This window comes from Dreissena polymorpha, chromosome 13 (genome assembly GCF_020536995.1).
Source record: "Dreissena polymorpha isolate Duluth1 chromosome 13, UMN_Dpol_1.0, whole genome shotgun sequence".
Classification (NCBI taxonomy): domain Eukaryota; kingdom Metazoa; phylum Mollusca; class Bivalvia; order Myida; family Dreissenidae; genus Dreissena; species Dreissena polymorpha.
The window spans coordinates 52,640,353-52,661,633 of record NC_068367.1 but is presented as its reverse complement, the minus strand read 5'-3'; the positions used below and the strand labels follow the sequence as shown (position 1 = coordinate 52,661,633).

Below are 21,281 nucleotides of genomic sequence, written 5' to 3'. Positions count from 1 at the left end.
ATCAATTCGCCCGCCCCTTTTGAGACTATCGGCCGACATCTGCAGAGCTATTCAGAACATAATAAAGCATTTGACACTCGTATCGCCGATTTTACTGTTTTGTCTTTACCCAATTACCTTACACATGCTTGGCCATATATCAATGATAAAGTTGCCAGTTTTGTCGTGGCGGTCAATACATAAAGGCACATCAGTAATTACGTTAGATAAGATATGTAGTGACTTAATTAGACAATGAAGAGCCCACGTTTTGTCATATAACAGTGTAATGTTGGAATTTTTAACTTGGAACACCTTTTAGAATGCCCATAAAAATCCTATTAGCTGAATATATGTTTACCTTTACAAGGACATGGCAGTATTGCTATGTGTGTGTATTGTAAGTTCGCTAACAGGTAAACAGCATTTATGAGAAACTAACGAACCCCCGTGAATATACATAGATAATAAATAACAGTTATATCTCTCAATATACGAGTATTTCAACTCTTTGTTGTGCTTAACAGAACACGCATTCCATATGATAAGACCTATTTTTCATAGTATTTATCAACAATTGCAGATCAACTTTCAACATGACGTTGTATGTGGATTTGATTGTTGATTGCTGTCTAGGTAGAGCAAGCATTCGTTATTTGCATTGACAGTCTAACCATTGTGTGCAGATTTTAGAAAAGTCATATTTAAAGTTCCGTGGCCAAAACAAGTTTCACAACACTTTTGGTTAATTTAATCATACCTATTACGAAACTTGTTCAGCGGTTGTCGTATGACATTCAACATACTAACAATAATTGTTGTATACAACTGATGCGTGACAAAGAAGATCATGTAATGTGACAGCATTTTAAACATTAAATGAACACAAATGGGAAGTCACAAAACCTTTTTCCCAATACGTTACGCTATTTGTTTTTGTTTTTGTCGCATTTGAATTTAAATAAATTTAAACCAAAGTAATTAACACTTATAATTAATGTACACACATCGAAAATGAAACCACTATTATAATTATGCGAATGAAAATATAGGTTCTACCTAAACATATCGTGCTTCTGTTTTTTTTTCGCGCTTAATCTGAAAAAAAGAAACATCAGCTTATTTATGATTGAATGTGGATTGATCATTATGTAAATGTTAGATTACACTCTATCATCTTAATTGGTTGTTTTAATCTTTTAGTTCATCCTAACACTAAGGAACTTGTTAAATGACGACGTTTCCAATACTTTAAAATTAATGATAAATACGCGATTATTTGGCTTCGATACAGGCAAATGCTTCGTTTTCATCTACTGGACGGTTTGATGGCAATGTGGCACTACGAGATATAAAGAGTTATTTGGCTTCTATACAAATAAAAATTTCGCCTTAAGCTTCTTCACGATGTGCATGGCATAAATCTATTCGGCAATTTTACAACAGACGTATAGGATTGCAGAAGATATTGACATTCATTTATAAACAAAGATATAAGATCTCACTAAAACACAAAGTTCAACACTTCTGGAATATTTCCAACAACTTGCGGCATGTTTTTATAATATTAGAAAGTTGTATTTAAGATTCTAAATATAAGTCATTTTTCTTTGAATTATAAATGACTTTTTAAAAAGAATTGATTAACAATAAAAACACTATTAATATACAGTTATAATCAATGACAAATAACAACGACCAATTATTATAAGTATTTGAATGTTATCACATAAACACACGAATGGTACATTGTAACTATCTGCTGTTACAAGCGGAGCAACAATTTAAAAAGCATCGCCTCTAGGACTGTTCTTTTTTAAAACAATCGTTCAAAATACGCTCTAAAATCCACATCTATTGTCGATGCAAGTGTAGATATCAATTTTCTTTAAAAACATTTTCATTTAAAACGCCACTTATTAGTTCTTATTTCGAATGACACGGCGTTTTAAGAATGAAAGGACGTGTAGTGTTGATTTTCATAACACTACAGTTCGAGTATATGAACACGTATGTATAGTTAGTTCTTTATTTTGGAGGTGATATTTGCATTGTATACTTGCTCATAATAAATTTATTTGAAGTGTTCATATCTTGGCAATATATTCAAGCTTGCAAAATACTATCCCTAACTTGACAGCTGCACACAAATGTTTATTAATAATCGTATATCGTAATCGTAAACATTATATAGACGTTTACCGATTATTCAGTAATAAAGTGTTTTACTACCATAGGGATTTAAAGTGTTTAATATTCAAAAGCAAACATTAAGTAGTCATTAACAATTCGCTGTTTTATCTTTAGCTTCGTGTATTTGTGTTTCTCCTTATTATAATTATTCAAAATTGGCCCATATATTGTAATAATAACAAAGCTTGTACGAAAATTGATCAATTCGGAATTGTAAATTTAGTGCGCTTGCTAAAAAGAAGAAGGATACTTCTGATTAATGCAATAATCTATGTACTTTCATTTATATATAATACTTATGAAAAGCATGGTGTAATAAAAATGTAGAGTATGAATTAATTGTGTATATTAGTTGTATTTATGTTACTCAGGTGACACTATAATTATTTCGAGATTGAATTTAATATGTTTATCCGTTATTGTTTTTTACTATCAAAACACATAAGCGTGAGATCTACCAGATATAAAGTTGACATGCATTGTGCCAGATTCATACATAAAACAATCGGCTAGAGCAAATGGAATGTCAGCTTATCTTTACGTCGTATGCTTATGTGACAAAAATACTTCATTTCTATTCATACGTTGTTGTGTAATGTTGTGTAATGAAACTGTTTAATCAAGCCAATAAACGTTTGCCTGATTCATGTGTGATGCGAACTAAGTTGTACCCGAGCTCAAGGCATTGCAACCGCGAACGGGTAATATACGCATATACATTTCTGTATTGGCAAATTCGTTTTAATTACTAAATTATTTTAGTCCAATTTAAATAGAAACATAAGTGGTGCATACCACACAATTCGTCATGCTTTTTTAAATACGATTGTATAATATGTTCCGATATATATGCTAACAATTCAAGCTATGTAACAATATGCCATAAAATTCAATGTGTATTTTCGGTCATTTAATACAATGTAATAAGCCCATTAATCGAATGTCGTTCTGTCATCAGCGAAATCTGATAAAAATCTAAGGCGGAAACAAATCATTGATAATGATCAACATGGGAAATAAAGTTGATGGTTTGGTCAGTATGTTTATATTAATGATGTCATCTAGGGACTAGTAGCGTGAGTTAATATAACAAGAGCATTATTCATGCATGAACGTTATGAAGGGTAATGTTTTAAAGGTACACATCAGGAGGCGTTATTGTTCAGGGTACATTTGACAAATTAAGAATCTTATTCTCCAGTGATAACTTTGTATATAGTTAATGTGTTGCAGTGAAATACTTATACGATAAATATGATTGTATGAGTTGTTGTGTTAAATGATGTTATTTTAACACCGAAAACAATACAAACAAACGCTTTTACAAGAAAATGAGATGATGCTACTACGATATGTAAAACCGCTGCACAAATATCACACAGTATATCTACATTTGGAGTTTATAATTGTCAAATGTGTGTTTTATTACCATATTTCATTAAACGCATGACTGTAGTAATAGTGTGGTCCACTGTAACGCAGATAACGATTAAAATCCATGTAAGATTCCCAGTATACAATACACAGAAATCTGATGTTTGCAACATGCATTAAAACCGTGTTTTGTTTTCAATAAAAGGACTGCATCGACCTATATGGCCAGGTAACTTACATACTCTGTTTTGTGGTAGAGTCCTTCAAACTTTATCGTTATGTATTTATCCGCTAAAACAGATCATGAACTTGAGTATACTATACTATGTCTTCTTCTCGATGACATGTTTATTTGTAAACTCATTATAAATTGTCATTTAGAAGCATATTTTCGTTGTCTTCGACAGTTTTGTATCCATACAATATTGTATGTATATATCAAAGAGTTTGTAATATGAACCTCATATAATTATTAAACATTATGCATATATTTAAATTGTTGTATTCCAGACCTACATTGTATATTATAACAGCATCATACATAGATATATTTGAAACAGAGTACACATTTAAGTCATATAAACATGAAAAGGAAAGGATGGGATCATGGGAATTTTCAGTATTATAACATGAAATTATGACGATTAATATTTTACTAATGTATATTACCTCGTGATATAAAACGCTTTCGAACGTTTCATACAGTACACCATTCGGCAGAGGTTATCTTTTAATATTTCAACACAATCCAATCATGTATTCATTGTTTTGACCTTTTGTTTGACATTGCTTCTTCATAGGGATTGCATTATGATTATTGATGTAGACCCGCCTTTTGCCTCTTAAAAAATAGTTTTGTAAACACTTCCAATATCGGAATCAAGCTAATATTTGTCTAATCCAAAGACTAACAAGCTATGCATGATTTCATTGTTACATTTAATGTTACTGATTGATACTACCGAACTATGCATGATTTGACGGTGACATTCATGGTTAAAGTGATAATAGCCTTTGCCATTTGCGTGAAACGAACGCTCACTGCGACATGCGTTACGTTATGAGAAATCGCAAACTCATGTCATAAAAAAACTAAAAAAAATTGGGAATTCGTTTGGATTATGCCCTGTCATTTAGACAGCTTATGAGTAAGTGTAATCAACTTAACTTGTGTGTATATACTCGTACATTCTTATTTTGTTGTCAATTATATCTCTAACAAGATGTCTCTGTAAACTACACGTTTTCATTTAATTAAATATTGATGTCTTTTTTGTCGTTAGGCAATCCAAGGCAATAAACACGTCATGCTTAAGTGTTAAATATAAATATATATTTATATTTATTATATAAATAGAATATATTATAAAATGTTGTTGGACCATGTGCATAGCAACGGTGATGTCAACAAAATCTCCAAACAAGACTCTGTTGAACCAAATGGAAAGCCTTGCGTACGCCGCGTAAGGATAATGTTATACAACTTACATTTATAATTCACGAATTTTATAGTATGTTAAAGCATACATTTCTACACAGTGATGATAAATGTTATATAATATAAGTGGTACCAAATTTGATAAAATCTCTGTGGCCATTGATTTGTGAACAAATAACATTCAATAACATATATATACCATATTACACAACACATCATGCATACTATTAGTTCGCATATTTGACAAGCAGACAATACCAGTGCGTTACTATTTACTACCTAATCATTAAATCGCAGCTTTGAATTAGCTTTGTCCCAGCTGAATATAACTATGGAGAATATCTAGGTCAAACCCCATTTAACACAGCTACCCCAAACCAATGTCAACATTGTATTGTGGATTTAAAAGAATTGGTGAAGATGGTCGTGTTTCTTCGTGAACACAATTTGAAATTACAGCATAATTATGCTGTAAAGGTGTTATTCATTTTCGTGGATATTGAGTTGTTGAAAAGAAAGGTTGACAGCCCAGATGGATATGAGCATTTCGTTAAGAAAAATGAGTAGTTCTTCTTTATGTGTATACATACAAATATCTTTTATTTTAAGAATACCATATTCGGAATAAAAAAATAGGGAATTCGGTCAAGATTTATACGAAATCAGATTGAGACAGTCTGTGTAAGACATTAGTTTGCACACAGGCACTTGAACAACATTCCATGCTTAACAGAAATGCATATTCACCAACACGTAAACAGGTTTGGTAAAAGAAAGAGAACTCTACAATTTCGCAAAGATGGAGTTCCACGTAGCGTAACATTATTTATTCAGGCTTCAGTGTTCCAATGGCATACCCTGCAAACCAATAGAGCGCTGACACCACCATGCGAATTAATAGACGGCGGTCTGCCTATGGTGGAAGGTATAAAGACAATGTTCGATATTCTCTCAGAGTGCTTAAATCGGTTGGAAAATCTCGTCGAAACATTTCAATTCGCGCAAAGTAGAAAATATTGGCTTAGACCAGGCTTTATATGAATAGCGACATGTTTACTTTTTATTAGTTACTGTATTGGCTTTCATCGAAACATATAATATAGTGTTAACTGTAATTGAACAGAACATATAATTTGTAGAATTAGAAGACACACTTAAACAAAGAGGACATATATTTATCTCCAAAAGGTACGTTGTATATGCACATTTATAGGTGCGCATACATTATTTTGATAAATATATTTAAATTCAAGCATTACGAATAACTTTTAATATATAATAAACATGTATGTACGTATCTCTTCTTACTAATAGTTTTTAAATTTGCTACATAATTTGATGCTATACAAATGCCCTAATATGAAAAGAAAAATACAGTCAAACTTACTTGATCACACAGTTTAATGATAGTAGAAATTCAGGTCTTTGCTTATCAATTTACATAAAGTGTAAAGTTAATATGAAATAAAATCGAATAACACAATACTGCGTTTACTTACGTATTTTCAGTCATTTATTTAAGGAGCATGACGTAGACATATTTAAATAGAGCTGATTCGCTTAACAAATTTAATTGCGTCTGAAGACGGAGTTGTAAATCGTTTGGAAATGTCAGAAATTATAGAACAAGTTTACCACTGTTGAGGTAAAATACTTTTCATTTTCTTTTGTGTTAAGACGTTGCAATATAAAATACTTTTTAAAAAAACGCGTGTGCTCTATAGTAAGTCTTGTCTTAACGTAAATATTATAAATTACTATTTTTGTGAAATAACGTGTCAGGAGTATTCGTTTCAAACTACGTTGTAGCCACATTGTTGCGTCGAAACCAACATGGTAGTTCATATATTTTCCACTAATAGTCCATTACATATCAAAAGTCAAATATCGTTTTATAATGAGGTTACATTAATGTAATTGCCCAATTAATAGTTTTCCAAATATATAGCATTTAAATACTATTCAAATATATTTTAGTACAGACATAAACGTTGATATATATTTTTTATCCGATATAAATACGATTTAAGGTGTATATATATATATATATATATATATATATATATATATATACATATATATATATATATATATATATATATATATATATATATATATATATATAATAAACACTGAATTACAGGTAAAGAAGTGAAATCATAGGCGTGTTGTTGTTTTTTTCTTCAATCCAAATAATTTATGCCGTTCAATAAAGCAGTCTTAATTCTAACAAAATAAGAACTTTTTTTATATCAGATACGAGAGAAAATGTCGTTATCGACTTAAACCTGTTCGTTTTAATTATAATTGAATAAAACGATATTGGATTAATGGTATCATATTTATAGTGTTCATTAATTGTATGAAGTTTCAACGTTTTATTTAAATGTTGGCATAATAGTTCGAGGGTAAAATATTGACACTGAAAGCGTATCTAGTCGCTTCAACAGTACGATACCAATCGGATATCATCTGCTATAATTGCGTAATAGACTAATATTTACTTGTAAAACACATGTTTTAATTGATATTATTATTAAGTTAACGCTCATTAATTTCGTAAGATTTAGTTTCGTAAGATTTAGATGTTATTAAATACCTGCCACCTTTGGGTAATTAAAACTGATACAACTCGTTGGAAGTAAAGTATCGACCAATACGACAAGTAATTTTTAGCGGACAAAGCAGAGGGCATTTTTAGTGTTCAACAAAACGTATCACTTTGAAACTAATATGCAGTAACATTCGTTTGAAAAAAACAAACAGTATATCACCTATAAACAATTGCAATTTTATACCCATATTAAAAGAATATAGAATGCATGCAGTTGTTGTGTTTGTAATTATTTGCTGAAACTGAAATGGTTTGTTGACATATGAGACTGCGTGTAGCTTATTAATTGCTACAGTTTATATAATTATCTCAAATGAGCGTATTGTGCAGATAGGAATTATGATTTTCACGATTTTTCAATTAACTAGGATTGTAAACATGATACATCGCATTAGAAATGTTTCTAATAAATTCGGAACAACATCGACATAGAATTCGTATTTCATATTTGCCTTGTTCGTTATGAAATTGCAACATTTATAACTAGTCCAGAATAAATTCGTCGTAGTTATTTTTTTTAATCGAGAAAACCGATAAGAACGATCTACTAACGTGTTATGTCAACTTTACACTTGGCAAATATTGGTAAATTTACAGTTGCTGTGTATAGTGGAATTGTTCCCATTCAACCATGCATAAACAACGGTGAAAATGCTCATCGAAATTTTGCATTTCTTTATTACAATGTTGTTGTGTTTGATAATATTAGACTACCGTAATAACTCTCAAAAATGCTTATGTTTTGTAAACTTAAAAATGATTAATTGTGTTTCTTGTCCGAAAATTTAGATACGAAATTATTTAAATATTATAGGTGTCCGGAAATTTAGAGACAACAACTTGGAGTGTTCAAAACGTATACTTGTATTGAAATAAAGCAACAAATCAATGTACACTTATTGTATTAACTCCACAGCTTTGCATGATATGATATAAAACAAAGACATAAACATGCCGCTTCCTTTACAAGACGAAATCATTTAAAATCTTTTAGATTTCTCCATTGTTTTCTACCGGTATACCGGTTATTTAGCCAATCACGCAAATGTAATGGGCTATCACACTGGGGAATGTACCTGCAAGGTTTCATGTCCTTAATCCGGTTGTTAATATTCAGGATCAAAGGATCACTAGAAAAGCGAAAACATGACCGAAATCTGATAAAATAGCGCAGTAAAATATGCTATTCGAACATTTAGAGTTATTAATTATGGATGCAAGCCGGTATATCCGAAATTCAATAGTAACGAAACCTTATTATTTTGGTTAAAAAGTGTGTCCGAAAATATAGTGTCCTTAAACGTACGGTACGCCGATTCAGAGGTTTCGTTAGGAAATGTATGCACTCTTAAGTATGAAACTAGATACAAATATATAATTTGGCAAAACAAATCATTTGGAAAGAGTGACTAACGAGCCGGTCATTGAGATATTCATCAGGTGTTGTGTTTAATGTGTTACATTCCGTTTGCTGCAAACCCATTCAACCCTTACAGAAATCGCAAAAATAATTTCAAATAACTATTTTAGCTCATAGACTATATTTGTGCACTACTTCAGTTGTATTTAACTATAGAAATGTGGTTGAATGCCCAATTTCGAAGCACGAGTGCATTTAATTTTGACACGTGCCTTTATTAGCGTTGGATTTTGTTGTTTTACAATTAATTGTTAAGTATTTATTTTTCTTATTTTTTACAAATGCAATGCAAACCGCTTTCCGAGTATTGATTGAAATCCTGTGCTTTCGACGCGAAAATCGTCATATACCCTTACATGGACGATGGCAGCATAATTTGTTTGTATGCAAATTAAACCATAAAACGGACTGAGAACGCAATTTAAAAGTTTATAATAACGTCCGTTTAGCGTATATATCGATACTATTGTTGTAAAAAATTACTGCCCCGAAAACCAAATGGACTGTCTATAAATCGAAAGCTGAAGCACATAACTCAGGCTGCAATATACTTAATCCGTTTTCCGCGTTGTTACAAAATACAAAAAAATAATTAATTAAACAGATAAAACTTGTTGATAGATTCAAACTAGTTTATAATGGTATGATGGCTTGTATTATTTATCATCTTAGGCTTTTAAGTGTACGGCGACTATTGACGAAATTCGCATAAAAGTAATATAACAGCCCCGTTGCCATTAAACGTGTTAGTTGCGTGCACTATGTGGTTCCAGACAATTAACGGACTTAACAACATTTGAACCCGATCGCTGTTATGTCAATCCCGCGGTGTGAAATGCGTAATATTGTTAACAGCAGTTATATGGCGTGGAATTAAAATATATTGACCGACACGCAAGCTATTTTTCTTGTCGAAAGCATCTGCGGAACAGATTATTTATGGTGTGAACAAACAAAGACATGTTATTCTCTGAGCATAAATTTCAAGTAATCGATATTTAATGTCCTCTTACATAACACACAGTCCAAGACTAGTTAAAAACTGAGTTTAAAGTATTTTGGGTATTATAACAATTACACAAAAGTATATTCCAAATGTGTATTTGAATATGAATGGAACTTGGTAAGATATTCCATGAAATACAAATATTGCAAAATATATTAACCACATTGTGATACGGAACACAACCGTATGTGTTTTCTTACAATATCGGTTTGGGTACAGCAAAATAGACTGTGTATGATCATCGTTTTACATCTTCGTGCATGTTAAAGTAACATTACTACTCAAAATAAACGAAAATTTCGTTCAATTTTTCGTAAAATAAACATTGCCAATTAAAAATCAGTGTTCCTTATTGCAAAAGCCGAAAAGTCAACGCCATAATTATGTGGTCTGGTAATATAGATGTTTGTAGATACAAAATGCTCGTTTTTATAATTGTTTTGCATATTAAATTCCATTTTAATTCCACGCAACGATATATATTCATACGACACATGAACACTAACATGATGTCCGTGTGTCGTATGAATAGATGTATTCGCGGAAAATTAAAAGGGAATTCATTGTGTCACAAATAAATAAAAACGAGAATTTTGTATCTACAAAAATCTATGTAATCATACCACATCTAGCGCTGAAATTGTGGCTTTCTCTGTGAGGAACACTGATTGTTTTGGGCGTTATAGACACTTTAAGCCACTATTCATTCTGCCGTGTTATATTTGTCAAGTGACGAATTGACAATATGTATTGATGAATAATTAAACAAAAGTATGTATAACGCTATCCATCAATATTGCAATATACATAAAAAGACCATGTCGGAAGAAAAAACGTATACTTATCGCGGAAGCGATCCGGAAAAATTATTTCAAATTACAAGCAAAGTTAATTACAATCTAAACACTCTTGTATTCGCGTATTGATTTTTAGCTAAGCAGAAAATTTATAGTTGCCTGGTACTCGACACTTTCGTTAAATTAGTAACACGAACATACATGTTCAATCAACGAATATATTTATATTACATAGTTTACAATGGAATCTTTTTTGGTTTTAAAAATATAAGGAGAGGAAAAGTGACAAACAGTTGTTCACAACATACCACACTATCGTTTGTATTTGATATATGAACGACGTTCAGCAACTTGTTCACACATCCAATTGCATTACTTAAATACAATGCGAAACCAAAGTAATTATCATGGCATCATAATGTGTTGATTACCCATACATTTACTAGCGCGACGTCCAATATTATCGTTAGTGTTTAACGTCATAGATATGATTTCATATATTAATGGACATGTAACAATAACTATTATGTTTATACAGTAAGAGCAGTACGTAGGCTAGTTTTCACAATTACTTTATATGTTGTACGTATTTTCTTAATTTAAAATTTTAATAAATGTAGATATTACACTTAGTAAAGCGATACAATAATGAAATATCCTTATAAAATAAATATCTGGATTTAAATATATACTATATATATTATAATATGTAATATCATAACGCGACAATTGCATAAAAATCATGGACTTAGAATTAGATTCATTAAGTGTTGTTCTTTTTTATTTGCTATCGCTAGAAAAAATGATTCACCCGGCAGGGTAAATCAGAGGTAAATCAGGGTAAATCAGAGCTTATTCGTGTTAATAGCATATACTAACATTTAAAAATGGTGTAAATCGATCTACATTATTGTTTAGGCTGTGATAAATACCAGTCTTAAATGGAGTATGTGTATTGCAAAGACACGTATTTTATGCATAATACATGTTTTACCAAAAACCTTTTTCTGGTCTGAAATTAGATTACGATATTTGAAACCCAGTTACTACCGGTTGCCAGGTTGACATATTCGAATATTAGTGTACACACACTGGCTTATTAAACATCTCACTAATTGATTGTATCATTCAAACACCACTTTATGGAAAATGTCTTTCGATAAATTCATCACATTTGTTCAGTAAACATTTCAATTCTAGCTTCAAATGTATCCTTAATTTTAAGTGCAAAATAGCAAACATGCCGTCATTCACTTTTTTATGTTTCCTGGTATAGTGTGTAATGTACTTACATGCGGCTTTACTCGTTTAATAACTTTAATTATCAGACTTACTATATTAGTATTGCTGTTTTAATGGATAACATTTCAATTATTCGGTTGTTTGCTTAGCATTGCTTATTCGATTTACCGTCAATTACGACTTACGTAGCCTTTGAAGGACGGAATGTAGACTGTACTTTTCCTGGAAAATACGCTGTTAATTGCATATGTGATTGACATGCTGTAAGACATATTTCTGAAAACAATTTCCATCGAAAGCAGATAAACGGTGCTTCAACGTTAAGAAACATTGCGCAAAATCTGTTAATATTGTAAACAGGTTAGTTAATTGTCTAACCTCCTATACACGCCGTTGAGGTGCGTAGGTAGAGAATATAGCGTGGTTTTTGCTCCGCTCGTTGTGTAGTACTATATAGTTTGTCATACTGTATTAGTATGTCATGTTGTCTGCATGTATCTGAAACGAGTGTTTTATTAAAAGCACATAACAAAGTGTCCTGCATCGCATGCATTTAGAGCGGTAAGAGTATTACCAGTAATAGGCAACACGGCTTGACAACAAACACAAATAAATATACACACCTAGTTCCAGGACAGACTGAATCATGTTTAATGCGCACTCAAAAATACTAAATTATTTAAATCCCCACATTCTCGACAACAGTAAATTATGACATACGATGCTTTTTGTTCGTATACTAACATGTTTTATAGTGTATACAAATATACTTATCAAATAAATGCAATCTAAACCTTATGTTCTTATTGCTTCAAACACCTTTTTTTGACAACGACCAGTTCCCCAGATTCGTGTGTGGGGGTATGTTTGACAGTTGTGTTGTGAAAACCGGAATAGCGCCTATGTTCGTTTAGGCAAGAAAACAGTTAAAAAACTTCGAATAAGAAGTTGTGTATGTTTATTTTCCCTGACCAGTATTCTTACATTCATATTTTGTTCAGCTTCATGAAATGATGTATTTCCGACAATCGATTACACTGAGCGCTGAACGGACGATGTACTGCTGAGAGAGCGTCGTGTTTATTATACACGCTTATAATTTGAAGACAAAACTGACGAGGAAGATTGGAAAAAATGATTGCTTACGTAAGATTTATGGTGAATTATATTAAATATTCCGGCACGACACACGCATTGGTTTTCACATACACAGAATAAAAATTGGTAAGGGCTAGTTTGGAATAATTTCGGCGGCTACCTTTTGAAATAGGGCTCAGATCATATTAAAGCAATTTAATAGTATAAACGATGTGCATATCAGTTTAAACTATTCAATTCGTACCACCATATCAAAATATATAATATGAGTGTATTCATAAATAATAAAAACATCCTAGCAAGGATATGGTGATTTTAATTCATTTTTATAATTCATAACCATCGTAATCCAGTGTGTCAATAAGGCTAATGTGTTATAATATATCAAAAGGAACTCAATAGGTTTAATCTGACAAGTTGTACAACAATCTTATTATCTTTTTTATTGATGCAGTTTTCCGTCTATCAATATTATGCAGCATGTTTATTGGCAATGCATATATGAACGAGTTGTAATAGGGACATGCGTATTTATATATCTGCGAGTAATATGATTGCTATAATCATATGCACAGAAATAATTGGTTTTCAAATAATTTTGATCTTACTTTTTTAATCACTGAATTTCTTTAGGTGACTCGATGCTTCTGCTACTGATGAAGGCTACGGATAACACAAGTTTAATATTTAACCAATTTCAATTAACAAACGTAGCGTTTGTGCACGGTATTACAAATAAGAAACACTTTATTCGAATTATTTTTTACACAAAAAATATTGGATTCGTGCATAATACCGTCATGGCAAGTGCCCTAACTGAGAGGTATGCTTTCAAACAAATGCTGTTGATATATGTAGAGATTAAAGCATTGCACATCCAGGCAAATACTCAATTGCATGATGCGGCAAAAACACGTTTAATATTTAACCAATCGCTATAAACAAACGTTTCGAGTATGTACGGTATAACAAATAAGAAACATAATAACATAATAATCCGTATGCTATTTTGTAAAAAATATACGAAATGTTAGCTTTGATCGCCTATAAACTGAGATGGTCATACCTAGTAAAATCATGTTGTTTTAGCTTGTTTTTATAGGCATGGGTTTGTAAAGGATTTGGCATAAACAGGTATACCGACTATCTCTTCTTTGAAATAACTGTACCGAGTTATAAGTAATATTGTTATTAAGTATTAAACGTATGCCAATTAGCAATGGACGGTCAGGATTGATATGTGAATTTCCCTTATGAGCAACTTTTTCGCCGCAGATCTTTTCATTAGTAAACAGTAATATTTAAAATCAAAACCTTTAGAATCGACGTAGGATTTATTGTTTCTAATCTTTTATTTTTCCAATCAGTTGAACTTTAAATTCCTTCATGCCACATACATATGTTAGTTTATTCATTTTGCTTTATATAGTGCCTAGTTTGTAGAGTTATTGTGTATTTTCTGATTAATCATAATATATAAAGCAATTTTGTATATATTACTCGGATATCTCTTACGTTGACTTTTTGTATCTATAGACACAACATGATAACTACACAACAGTGAAATAAGATCTTTCAAAGATGTACATGGTATCATTTCACTTGTAGTTTTTAATGTCAGATGATCTCATAAAATATGCATTCTCCGTCAATAGGATGTAAATTACGGAAGACTTATATGGCTTACAGAGGTATTATATATGAAAATAATTTGTGCAATCAGGCACTGATAATATTAACATGATTCTCAAAGCGGAAAGATTTGAAGACGAACAATATGCTGTGCGTGTAAGATTGGCGGTGTAATGAAGCCAAATAATCTCTCAATGTGATACGACTCCCGATAATGAACAGATAACGACGTCGTTATCAACGCATTATTAGAAAATAATGAGGACATACCTACGGGTTTGTAAATATTACAAATTACGCTCGATCTTCAAAGTGACCCTTCCAAAGATATAAATACGTTATTTATATCGTCTATGCGTTATTCTGTGGAAACTCAAGATAAGTTTACCAATTCAATGGGTTTATTTATATAAATATTAATACATTAATATGTTATATATAATATTATGATACATATGGTATGCAAATGGGATTTAAAAATTATAAATTATAAGGTATAAAATATAAATATGATTTTCGCATAGATCTAGCCTTGAAAAGGGTAAAATATCATATACTTCTGTATTAGCGACATTGGTCTAGAAGCTTCAGAGTTGTTTATAATATTTAATCGTTATACGTTTGACAAGTACGCTCTCGTGAAGTAAATAGTTCGTTAGGACACTTATTTGCGTCAATTGAAATACTCTTAGAGGCATTTCATTATCATGCATTTATCGTTTTAAAATAGTTACATATTGAGTATTTGCTTTGCGATTGCTGACATATAAACATCATGGTGTAAGAAATGTGTTAAATTAATGTTCCTGTTTGATGTTGGGTTCATGAGCAGCAATTCAACAGACACCTCAATCACCAAATAGATGTGCTAAGACATTAACCCATGTATGCCTAGTGGACTCTCCCATCCTAAATTGGATCAATTTATTTCCAAAATTAGGGATGTCTAGTATATATGGTTCGTCTCATCAGGTCTAGGCTGTTTTTCAAAGCCTTTTTTCTAGACGCTAGGCATAAATGGTTATCAAAGATGCCGACCTATTCCGATCGTGTTATAAAATAATTTTTTGCAAAGAAACACTATTCATCAAGCTATTTTTTGAATCTATATTGATGATAATACTGATGTCGTTTAAGTCAACATCTAACTCATCTGATAAGAATTCGCAGTGCCGCATAAGGTAAAAATGTCATTATATAATCTTTATATTTCTCACGTGGTACAATTGTGTAAATGCATTTAAATTGGACATTACACGTATTTACATTCAATATTTGTATAACAGCATTCCAAATGATGATTTCCGAGCAGGCCAACCTAGAATGACTTGTTATTATGCTGGCATGTAAGTGTTAAAATCTGTATTAAAAAAGTAATTCTTATAAAGAAAAGTTGCTGACATGTTTTGTCACCCAAAAGTTGTGTCTCAAAAATAAACGACGAAAACAGAAATTCGTGCGCATATTAGTTTAAATTATTTCCAGCGAAAGTCTCCCGGGAGTTTGTGGAATAATTAATCCTCCGGCATTGTTTCTGGATCAAAACAATTTCCAAGAAAACTAATCACGATTATAAGTTGAAATAAAAGCTCTTCCTCGTAGCGGTCTAAATTCGAGCCGGTCTATGTTCAATACAACGCGCTAAATCAACGCTGGTTTAATTGCTACATCATCATCATTACCACCGCCATCGCCATCATCAGTGTAAGCATCTGCATTAGCTACATCATCATCGTCACCACCGCCATCATCATCAATACAATCACTACCATCATTATCATCATAAACATCATCATCATCAGCAGCAGCAGCATCAGCAGCAGCAACATCATCATCAGCAGCAGCATCAGCAGCAGCAGCAGCATCATCAGCATCATCAGCATCATCATCATCATCATCATCATCATCATCATCATCATCATCATCATCATCATCATCATCATCATCATCGTCATCATCGTCATCATCATCATCATCATCATCATCATCATCATCATCATCATCACCATCATCATCATCAACAACATAATTATTGTTTTAGTCGTCATGATCATGATTGTCCGTATCATATTCTATTTTTTATTGTCTTCTAATTTTCTATATTCTGTCAAATTCAGTTTAACAGAATAATGGTACATCGGGGTTTAAATGACTTAAACAAACATGATTTCTTCTTAACAAACAAGACAAACATAGGTATTTTCAAACCCACGCTAACCATAAAACCTCTTATTGTTTGACACGTCAGTTTACTCCCTCTTCATGCTGCGTCCGTTTTGGGGCTCAGTGCATACTCATTAAAACAACAGATATCTATTTCCATAGAAAATTGGTTTCTGACATATCTGTAATAGCATGCCAATCACATTTAATATTTACGGAGCCTTGCGAATAAAGAGTACAACCGTACAACTTATTGTACAGGACACACCTTCTGTTCATATTGTTGTGACGATGAGCTGTAAATGCTTAAGTCGTAAATAAACATTCTGTTCTGTTCTGTTCTGTTCATCTAATTTTCGATTTCCTCAGCAATTATGATGAGTCGCAACAAATAAGTGTTTAACTCGATAAAAGTAGTAAATTGTAACGTTAAATTCGCATAGGTATAACATAAGTCATGGTCGGAATGCTTCAGGCCAAAATAATATCATCACTAAACTGATAGGTAATAACCAGTCAATAAATAACCTCATGATAGTTAAGAACTGTCACGTTTTAACTCAACGTGAAAATCATGTGTAACCGATGCACAAACAACAACCAATGTTTGTAATAACTTGCAGATTTTTTCTATTGCTTATCATTCGACTCATCATAGTTCATTTACTGAGCGAAAATGCAAATGTTACGCATGAAATAGTTTTTCTGAGTAAATTGACGACGCACGTCAGAACGAAATATTTGAATAAAAAGTACGCACAACTAATAAGTGTACCACATTTATTAAAGTACCATTTCGATCTCTAAACACGAGTATTAACCCATGTAGATGAACGATATGCACTAAGATTCCAGTAACTCATTGATATTGAATGATGTGATCGACATATGCTCTTAAAGGGGCCTTTTCACAGATTTGACATGTTCTGAAGTTATTCATTAAATGCTTTCTATTGATAAATGTAAACATTTGATCGTAAGAGCTGCAGTAAAAAATAAAGAATAAAATTTAAAAAAGGACAAAAAAAACTTTGCCCGAGCAGGTTTCGAACCAGTGACCCCTGGAGTCCTGCCGAGGTCCTGAAGTAAAAACGCATTAACCCTCTCGGCTATTCTTCAGAGTATAAATAGTCGACGTATTTTATACATTATAAAAGTAATCTTCGTAGTGTCACAAAATTTAACGACAACAACAGAACTCTCCAAATTATTTAATCGTTTCACGTTGCAACGCTTTATATTTTTTAGGTTTTAAAATCGTCAAAAGATGCATATAATGGCTATATTAGACCATGGTAAATGTTCAGTAATACTGTTTCCTCACAAATATCATAACTAAAACGGAACTTTGCGAATCTGAAACAACTTTTTTCAATTTTGTCAATTTACCAAAACTTGAAAAGATCCCTTTAAGATTTTTGATACACACTTTAATATCTTGAATAAAAAAATATGTTTGAGAAACCTTAATATTAATATTCATGTATACTGTTATCATACCTTTGTTTTAAACCTATTTTTACTTTAAAATTTACTCTTTAAAAAATAATACTATGTGGTTTAACAAAGCTTAAACGAACGTTAAAGAATAATATGTCAATTTTAGACATTACGCATAGTTTATGTAATAAGACACATATGCTTATCAAACATATACACAGTATTTGATAATTGCTATTTTTCTACAATGAACTGGCAGTTGAAGAATTGTAAACACTTAATTAAAAATTAGTAAATAGATTAAAAAAATCTAACCGCCTTTATATTCACTGTACATGAATTTGAAGCAAGTCAGGCATGAACTGAATGCACTCCACCAGTCGAGATGAAATCGGTTTCGAGAACAAAATATTGAGCTCCGCGATAGATGACTGCGATACACATAAATCAAGAAAATAAAATTGGATATGACTTCATTTAAAATGACACACTTTCTCTCGCTTTTTAACTGTCTGTTAACGTTGCCTAAAGCAATTTAATTCGGCTCCGCACTACTTATACTAACCCTGTGTTGTCGCTCGAATACAGAGCGTAGCGACAGTATTCGGTGCCCGGATACAATGTGTTATTTGTGCGTCCCTCCCCTCTTCGGGAAACATTGAAGTAAAGTATATTTTTCCATTGAAAAAGAGAGCACAGTAGTTGATACTCTTTATTGTATATAAACACGATCACCAAACCAGGCAAATGTTTGCGGACAAATGGCGATCACCAAAGCTCAATATGAGCACATTGTGCTCAGGTGAGCAAAAAGACACCAACGGAAGACAATTTGGAAAATATTAAATGTTAACTACTACAACGCCAACACAAATTATATTAAAGGTACATCTATATCAACAGTCACCCAATTTCTCCTATTCTAATATTGACACATACTTAATAGATTGTTCTCGCCTTCATGCCCGCAAATTTTGCAATCAGAGCATCAAAGTAATTTTTGCAACTCTTCCTTTGAATATACTTAGAAGTGCAAGATCATAGAGACGATATTTTCCAATTGATGCCCTTAGGTATGAGAGAATGGCAACAGCTTGCTGAAGGAATGCTCCCAACTGGCTATTGATACTGCATTTGTTAAAAGATTTTGCAGAGCAATACGCAGACTGGGAAAGACGTCATAACACGAACAAATGAAAGAAATAAGTTCCATAAATGTCGGTGGTAAAGCATCACCTCTCGTAGCAAGTAATAATTTTCAGGTCAAAATCTCGTTGAACTGTTCATCGCATTCTATCTATTGCTATAGAAATTTGCTAATTCGAAGCATTTTATTGCAAAGCGTATTCAAAGTCTCGCGTTTATAACAAGATTGTGAACATCCGTAAAAATCCAAATTTTGATTTCAAGTCAATGCTGCGAATGGATCTAGTTGTTCTTTATTTCCTTTCGAAATATTCCCAAACACTTTTCATTACGCGCAAAACTCCATCAAAAGTAAAAAAAAAAATCGGCATCCTGTGCCAACACTCTAAGCATCAGCCTAATTCACCTGGTTCGTCTTTTGATTTTAATCTCACATCCATCACAACTTAGCTGTGCTTTGTGAAGTGCGTGTTGGCAACAACAATCGTGTTGAGTTAATTAGTATTTTGCAATGCTTCAAGATCAGATTCTGCATAATTTAAATTCATGGTAGGGTCCTGAAGAAGTGTTTGAACCCGACCAATTCTTCTTAGACTGCCGTTTAAGAAATAGAAAAACACGAGGAAATTGAATTCCAGAACATTCGCAACAACATTTCTGCATCCGTTCTAGTCTCATTTGACTGATTCGTATTTAAGTTTCTCTAGCAATTCCACTAGTTCTCTTAATCATTCAAAGTTTGGTTGAACAATTTTAAATCTTGCACTCCATCTGGCTCAAGATTCGCTATGTAACAGTAATCATACTATGTTCATTACACGAAATACTTGAGAACTGTATGTTTATTTGTGGCTAGAACTTGTTACCTTTACATGAACAATACAATTCGGCAATGCTTTTCGTAATCACTTGAGCCGTACTCACAGCTATCTACGTACGGTAGGGTCCATCGAATTTCCGACAATCGTCCTAGAAAACTAAGATAAAACACCTCTATTAAAATGCATATCTTTCTATGTTATTGCATAGTCTCAGAATGGGCGCCTTGCTGTCGTATTTCCAGAAAGAGACCGCTGGTCAGCTTACAACCGGTTCTTCATTATGTTGATCACCCCTTCGCTCTATCGTAGAACACTTGTGTCTCGCACCACAAATTCTATTGCAACACAAATATAATGAATCCTCTTCCGGCGCCCCCTCAATATTGCTCCCGTTGAAAATTGCCCTCTCTCGCTACACCTCTCCTCGAACACATCAAGAAAAAATATTGTATATGCACGAATTAAAGTTATGAGATATTTATAACAATGTTATCAAAACTTAAATATAACATAAGGGCTAATGCCTGTTGAATTTTGAATGTTTATTTAACATGTATGTCTTTTGAATCTTCAAGAGGTAAATACAATAAAATAAATTACCCTGAGTATTTAATTTAGAAAAAATCACGTTCATACTTTTTCTTGGAATAGTTAAGATCAATAATATACCAGATTTCAGCTCAAAGGATGGTCTCTTAAATTAAAGGCTTTCTTTTGTGTATTTATAGCCAGATCATATTGGCCAATGATTATAATTTCTCATTATTATTTAGTTGGTAAAATAATTTGACGCTAAATACATTACATAAAACATAAACATCTTTTAAAAAGACACGCAGCACGTGTACGCATTGTATGCGTTAAGTTATGTATGTTTTTTGTTATTCAATTCACTATGATTAGAATTATCGTTTGCGT

The 21,281-nt window shown here is 32.1% G+C and overlaps 1 protein-coding gene across 1 annotated transcript in view; it reads left to right on the top strand.

The window, feature by feature from the left end:
- Positions 1-6,093: 6,093 nt before the first annotated feature.
- Positions 6,094-21,281, top strand: part of LOC127854662 (galanin receptor type 1-like) — a 28,697-nt gene continuing 13,509 nt past the window's right edge. Inside the window, exon 1 of the mRNA XM_052389723.1 lies at positions 6,094-6,172. The gene's annotated coding sequence lies outside the window, so the exon portion shown is untranslated. The remainder of the gene's footprint in view (positions 6,173-21,281) is intronic.